The sequence below is a fragment of the Saimiri boliviensis genome, chromosome 4 (assembly GCF_048565385.1).
Source record: "Saimiri boliviensis isolate mSaiBol1 chromosome 4, mSaiBol1.pri, whole genome shotgun sequence".
Lineage (NCBI taxonomy): Eukaryota > Metazoa > Chordata > Mammalia > Primates > Cebidae > Saimiri > Saimiri boliviensis.
Genome location: NC_133452.1, coordinates 58,690,605 through 58,698,488, shown reverse-complemented (window position 1 = coordinate 58,698,488; position 7,884 = coordinate 58,690,605).

Sequence of the window (7,884 nt, the reverse complement as noted above, 5' to 3'; positions counted from 1 at the left end):
TTCTCAGTGTGAATGCAATAGCTTTTGGCCTAATAGAGTATCTTTTCCTAGTGTCAAGCATTTCTTGCTTCTCTTAGGACACTAGACATACTCACAAATTAGGGTTGAATTTCAGATGGGTAGCTGAGGAACATTTTGCAAAACTGAGCACTTTTATATTATTCCTAAATGTTTGTATAGATAAAGTGTGATATTGATTCTTTACATTTGTAGCAAAAGGGACATGGAACATTAGAATTGCAGATTTTTTTTTTTTTTTTTTTTTTTTTTTTTTTTTTTTTTTTGAGTCTCTGTTGCACAAGTTGGAGTGTAGTGGCACGATCTCAGCTCACTGTAACCTCTCCCTCCTGGGTTAAAACTATTTTCCTGCCTCAGCCTCCTGAGTAGCTGGGATTACAGGTGCCTGCCACCACGCCCAGCTAATTTTTGTATTTTCAGTAGAGATGAGATTTTACCTTGTTGGCTAGACTGGTTTTGAACTCCTGACCCCAGTTGATCTGCCCGTCTTGGCTTCCCAAAGTGCTGGGATTACAGGTGTGAGCTGCCATGCCTGGTTTTCATTACATTTTCAAAAAAATAAATTAAAAAACTTTAGCCTTATCTACATAATTTTAAGTTTTGTTATTAAACTTTAGTTCATGGCCAGGCATGGTGGCTCACACCTGTAATCCAAGCACTTTGGAGCCAAGGCGGGCGGATCACCTGAGGTTGGGAGTTCAAGACCAGCCTGACCAACATGGTGAAACCCCGTCTTAGAAAAATAAACTATGGACTGAGTGCCAGAACTTAAAGAAAAAAAAGAAAATAATAAAATAAAATAAAAATAAATAAAAAATTTTTAGTTCATTTATTGTTTTAAAGTTTTAGTAGATAATCATCATAGTTTTTATGATTAATCATTAATCATAATCTGAAAATAATTCGGTGATTATTTTACAATTTCTGTAAAATAATGTAAATGTAATATAAAATGTAAATGTAAAGTTTTGTTTACATTCGCTTTAATTCATATTTATATACTGTAGGGGAAAAGGCCTTCTGAAGGCTCACTGAAAATCACTGTCATAGGGCAGTTTAATAGAACAGGCATACAAATGTATTTAACAATTACACGATGAGCACCAGAGGAAAATCACAGAGTGATTGCCCACCCTCATTGTAGTTCAGAAGCTTATAAACCATACTAGCAAAACAGGTTGTGGAAGTAGGGAGAATTCTGTTACTAGGGAGAATGAATGGATTAGAGAACAGAGATTAAATTGTATATTATCCTGTGAAAAGCTCTGTTCTGGTGTAGTTATATTCTTGGTCATCCAGGGAGGAAAAAAATTGTTTGTTTGTTTGTTTGTTTGTTTTTTGATGGTCTAGATCTCTGGAAGATAAAGAAACTCCAATTTTACAGAGAGTGGAGGTAGGGAGGGGGGTAAGTCAGAGAGACCTTGAGGCTTCCTCAGTTCACCAAGCCATATATGGTGCTATTGGTTTCTGAGCTCCAACAACACTTTCATTTTCATTTTCTTTTTTTGAGACGGAGTTTTGCCCTTGTCGCTCAGGCTGGAGTGTAATGCTGCAGTCTCAGCTCACTGCAACCTCTGCCTCCCGGGTTCAAGCCATTTTCCTGCCTCAGCCTCCCAAGTAGCTGGGATTACAGGCCCCTGCCACCATGCCCAGCTAATTTTTTTGTATTTTTAGTAGAGATAGGGTTTCACCATTTTTGTCAGCTTGAACTCCTGACCTCAGGTGATCCACCCGCCTCGGCCTCCCAAAGTGCTGGGATTGTAGGTATGAGCCACCACACCCGGCCTCCAACAACACTTTCTAAACAATTACTTTTTGCTTTCCTTTTTTTAGAGACAGTCTCGTTCTCTTGCACAGGCTGAGAACAGTGAACTCAAGGCTGCTCTTGAGTACAGTGGCTCAATCATAGCTCACTGTAACCTCAAATTCCTAGTTTCTGAGCAATCCTCCTGCCTCAGCCTCCCAAGTAGCTGGGATGAGCCACCGTGCCAGCCCAATTACTGTTTAATCATTTAACTAACAGAATAAGCATAGTTGAGATTATAACATAAAAAGTAAATACAGGCTAGGTGTGGTGGCTCATGCCTGTAATCCCAGCACTTTGGGAGGCTGAGAGGGAGGATCACTTGAGGTCAGTAGTTCAAGACCAGCCTGGCCAACATGGCAAAACCGCATCTGTACTAAAAATACAACAATTAGCCAGGCATGTTGGCTGGTGCCTGTAGTCCCAGCTACTCCAGCAGCTGAAGCTAGAGAATCGCTTGAACCCGGGAGGAAGAGGTTGCAGTGAGCCAAGATTGTGCCACTGCACTCCAGTCTGGGCAACAGAGTGAGACTCTGACTCAAAAAAAAAAAAAAAAAAAAAAAAGTAAGTACAAAAGTAAAATTCCAAAAACAATTAAACAATTTCAAAAGAAAAAATAAATTTAAAAACATTCATAGAGGTTGTCTGATTAAATACTTTAAAGCTGAAATAATGAAAGTGTTCATGAATCACATAAAATTTGCAAACAGCACTTACAAATTTTTTGCTTACTGAATATTTAATTACTGATGAAAATGAGTAATTGCTGATGGAAAATTACATTGGCATATTTTGCCAGGACAATGGTCAACCACACTGCTTATAAATGGCCTTGTCCATTTCCATTAGGCTCATTGTTCATCTTTTCTTTTCTTATTTATTGTTTGTTTATAGAGATGGGGTCTGGCTATGTTGACCAGGCTGGCCTTGATCTCCTGGCCTCAAGTGACTGTTCTGCCTTGGTCTCTCAAACTGCTGGGATTACAGGTGTGAGCCACCACACCTGGCCTGTCTTTTCTCATTTTTAATCCTATATCTTCTGTTAAATATTTAATTCATCCTAGGAAACATTATCACTAAGTGTGTTATATTCTGAGCCTTTTATTCTCTATTAGTTTCACTTTCTTCTGTTACTTGTCTTTCACCTATGTCTGATAAACTGAAATACAATACTGAACATTGAGGAGAGTCATATCAAATAAAATTGTATTTTCACTTCTGGTATATCTCCTCTATCCACACTAGTTACACCAAAGAAGACAAACAGCTTTTGGGACAGGTTATACATAGGCACTTTTGTTTCATAGTTTAATTTAAAACTTACATTAACGTAATTCAATGTAATCTGAGGCATTACAGTGTTGTTTCTTTCTTCATTACTTTTGCTTCTGTTTCTTCTGTATTTTGCAGTAACAATACCGTATCTTTACATGGTGTTTTACAATTTCTAAAGCACTTTTCTCACTTATAATCTCTGAAGTCCCACAACAGCCTTGGGCAGTAGGACTTGCACTGACATTAGAGAAAACTATGTTTTCTTTTCCTTTCTCCTTTTTTAAATAGAGATGGCAGTCTCACTATGTTGCCCAGGCTGGTGTAGAACTCCTGGGCTTAACACAGTCCTCTATTCTTTGCCCCCCAAAGGGATGAAATTACAGGCATTAGCCACTGTGCCTGGCAAAGAAAACCATGTTTTCAATACCATCAATGTGACAGATTTGTAAAACCAAAGGCATACTAGTAAACTTTTAATAATCGGTAAATGTTTGACAATTACCTAGCTGAGGATATGGAGAACCCTGATTATAGAGTCTGCCGATTTCACTGACCTAAATACTCACAGCATGGCTAGTTTCAAACCACCACTGGGATGTCAACTGACTACCAAAATTTCTGAGAATGTAACAATTAGCTCTCACAAACCGGAGGAAGCCAGTTCTAGCACACTTCTTAATCACTTTAAATTGAATCTAAGGCCCGGTGTGGTGGCTCATGCTTGTAATGCCAGCTCCCTGGGAGGTCAAAGTGGGCAGATCATCAGTCCAGGAGTTCAAGACCAGCCTAGGGAACATGGTGAAACCAGGTGTCTACTAAAAATACATAAATTAACCAGGCATGGTGGCGCTTGCCTGTAGTCCCAGCTATTTGGGAGACTGAGGCGGGAGAATCACTTTAGCCCGGGGAAGTCGAGGCTGCAGTGAGTTGAGATAGAGCCACTGCACCCCAGCTCGGATGACAGAGTAAGACCCTGTCTCAAAACAAAAACAATAACAAAACAAAACAGTTTCCATATCTTGTTTTTATAATAAAAGTAGTTTTTGTCCCTTTCTTTTTTTCTTCTTCCAGGCTAGACCGTGGACAGATTAAGCCAGTTTTAACAATGAGAATAAAGATTTTACTCTATGGTCAAAATGGGTTAGAAGGGGGCCCAGCGTGGTGGCTCACACCTGTAATACTAGCACTTTGGGAGGCCGAGGTGGGTGGATCACCTGAGGTCAGGAGTTCAAGACCAGCCTGGCCATCATGGTGAAACCCCCATCTTAAAAAAAAAATGGGTTACAAGGAACCTGGTTCCCTGAATGATCTCATGGAACAGAGCTGCCCACTCGGCCCTAGACTACTTGCCTACCTCTGTACTGTTATGTGAGAGAGAAATAAACCTTAATCTTTGAGTTACTGTATTTGGAGATCTCTTTGCTATAGTAGCTCAGTGACCTCTCAGAAGAGGCAACATTTAAGCTAAGATCTAAATGCCAAGAATGAACAAGCCATACCAAGAGGAGAGAAAGAACATTTCAGATAAATGAAAATGACCTAAAGGCTGGAGTACAGAAAGTGAATGGTAGAGATAAGGTTGAAGGAGAATTAATTCAGGACCAAATCACTTAGGGATTTGAAGGCCAGGGTAAGAAATTTTGATTTTAAGTGTAATGAGAAACCGTTGGAGAATTTTAATAAGTGTCATAATTGGACTTACATTTTAAAATCATCATTCTATCTTGGGCTATGGAGACACTCAAACAAATAAAAACAAAACAAAAAAAACAATCACTCTAGCTGTTCTGTGTTCAATCAAGTGAGGTGGCAAAGTGAAGACAAAGACTACTATAGTTAGAAAGCTACTGCAGAAGTCCGGGGGAGCTAATTTTATGCTCTGAACCAGGGTGATGGTAGAAGTAAAGACAGAAGAAATTCTTGAAATGTTTTAGAAATATCAGCACAGCTAATGATAAGCTGGATGTAGGACAATGCAGGAAAGAGTGGAATCGTTGATGATTTTGAGTTTAAATAACTACTATTTAATGAAGTGATTTGTTGTGTAAAGGGTAGACCATAAAGAGGTAAGAAAAGATGAGTAGAGACAGAGAGGTCAGTGGGAAGCTTGAGTTGAGGATAGCTGGGTTTTTGTTAGTTTTTTTGTGTGTTTGTGGGGAGGAGGCAGATTGTGCTATGAAAAAGAACAGCTCTTTTCTAACAATAGTAACTTCTATATGCTTGTTAGGCGTTCAAATAGTGAGACAAGTCTCTCAAAGGACTGAAATTCAAGGATGATGTTTGGGCTGGAGATATAAATTTGAAAGTAATTAATATTACAGGTGGGTCATAAAGCCATGGACTGGATGAGGTAGGTCACCTAGGGAGAAAATGCATATAGAAGAGAGGAGTAGCCAAGAGCACTGCAGCATTGGGAAGAAAATTCAGATGTACAAGGAAAACCAAAAAAATAGATGTCAGGCCAGGCGCGGTAGCTCACGCCTATAATCCCAGCACTTTGGGAGGCCGAGGCAGGTGGATCACGAGGTCGAGAGATCGAGACCATCCTGGTCAACATGGTGAAACCCCGTCTCTACTAAAAATACAAAAAATTAGCTGGGCATGGTGGCGCATGCCTGTAGTCCCAGCTACTAGGGAGGCTGAGGCAGGAGAATTGCTTGAACCCAGGAGGCGGAGGTTGCGGTGAGCTGAGATCGTGCCATTGCACTCCAGCCTGGGTAACAAGAGCGAAACTCCGTCTCAAAAAAAAAAAAAGAGAGAGATGTCAGAAAAGCCTGGAGACTCATTTCCAGAAGGAAGGCATAGTTAATTGTGTCACAAGCTATTGAAAGATTGAGTAAATGGGGATTGAGACCGTTCATTGGTCTCAGTGGCTTTGGCAACCACTGGCTTTGGCAAGAAGTGGGCCTTGAAAAGTGCCATTTCAGCTAGGAATAAATACCCATTTGGAGAATTTGAAGGAGCGATAAGGAGGCAGAGACCATGAGTATAAACATGTCTTTACATCTTTTAGGGAGTTTTGCTGTTAAGGGAAGCAGAGAAATTGGGTGACAGCTGAAGGTAGAAGTGGGGTCAAGTAAGGATTTTTTAAAATGTGAGTAAGAAGGCCGGGCGCGGTGGCTCAAGCCTGTAATCCCAGCACTTTGGGAGGCCAGGGCGGGTGGATCACGAGGTCAAGAGATTTTGACCATCCTGGTCAACATGGTGAAACCCCGTCTCTACTAAAAATACAAAAAAAAATTCGCTGGGCATGGTGGTGCATGTCTGTAATCCCAGCTACTCAGGAGGCTGAGGCAGGAGAATTGCCTGAACCCAGGAGGCAGAGGTTGCGGTGAGCCGAGATCGCGCCATTGCACTCCAGCCTGGGTAACAAGAGCGAAACTCCATCTCAAAAAATAAAAATAAAAAATAAAAAATAAAATAAAAAAAATAAAATGTGAGTAAGATCTTAATAGGAATGATTACTGAAGAGAATAAAGGGAAGGGGTACAATCAGAGATAACTTAAGAAGGCCTAGAGGATGGGAGTACTTTTAAGTGTTTTATGTGTGCAAAGTGCTATGTCCAATGAGCCATTTTAAAAAAACTGGAAATGTGGGGAAAAAATGGTCACTCTTGATATAAATGGGGCTGAGAAAGGAAATCAGTTTAGAAATAATGATAAATGTATTTCAGACATATTGAGTTCAGGAAAATATTCAAGCAAAGATTAACTAACCAACTTAGTACAAGGGATTTTTATTTTTATTATTTCTACAATCTGAAGAGAAACTAGAGTATACAAGAAATTTTGAGCTTCAAGATAACAAGAAAAATGATATATTTTACAAAGGACCAATCCAGTTGGTAGAGTCTATTTAAATTATCCCATATCAAATTAACAAGGATTTACTTTGCCAAGATTCTTGGCACTTTTATATTAACTTAAATTGCACTGGGAAAAAGCATAATAGTAGTTGAGAAGCAACTAATTATAAGCAATTATAAGCCAAATTATGTTTATACCACAATTAGTGTTTGAGGTGGTTTAGTAGGCAGATTCTTCAATAAGCAACCGTCAAATAATTGAACAGCTTGTAAAACACAGAAATACTTTATCTTTATTCCAAGTAGAGTAACCACATTCTTTTATCGTTATAAAATAAGCAACATTTATTATCTTTTGTCCTAATCCGCAGTTTGAATTGGATGCTTATAGAACATGGCAAGAGTAGTACATGTGCCTAGCTCACAACATAGCTTCTTTCAACAGATTTCACCGACGCATGAATCCACGTTATTGTAAAACGGTGCTGTTATGCAGGGTATCTAGAGTACAAACCCAAACCATGTCTTTTTCAGTGGATTTTTCCTGTTGACATTATCTTATTGCACTTTGGGGAAGTTGTTTTCTAAGGATGATAATGAAAATTCTTTTTGCCTTGTAACAATAGCAATTTTTATGTCAGCTTGGGTTTTTTTCTCCCATAATTCAAAGTAAAAGTCATAACTTTGTTACTGCAATTTTGCCATCTGAGGTTAAACTGTTTTCCATGGCTTGACAACTATTTTATACTCAATATTGATTAATGAAATATTAGACTGACAGTTTTTTAAGTTACCATCAGGAATCCCTGTTATATTAATTTTCAGGTAAATCCTTCTTAAGTACATGAGAAGACAGCACTGTAAATTTTGGTGGGGGGTGGGTAAGGAGAACTTCTATCAATTAATACATCAGCTTGATAAAATTCAAAGAAAAACATGATCAAATGAGTTCAGATTATATTTAGCACATTCAGTTTCTAG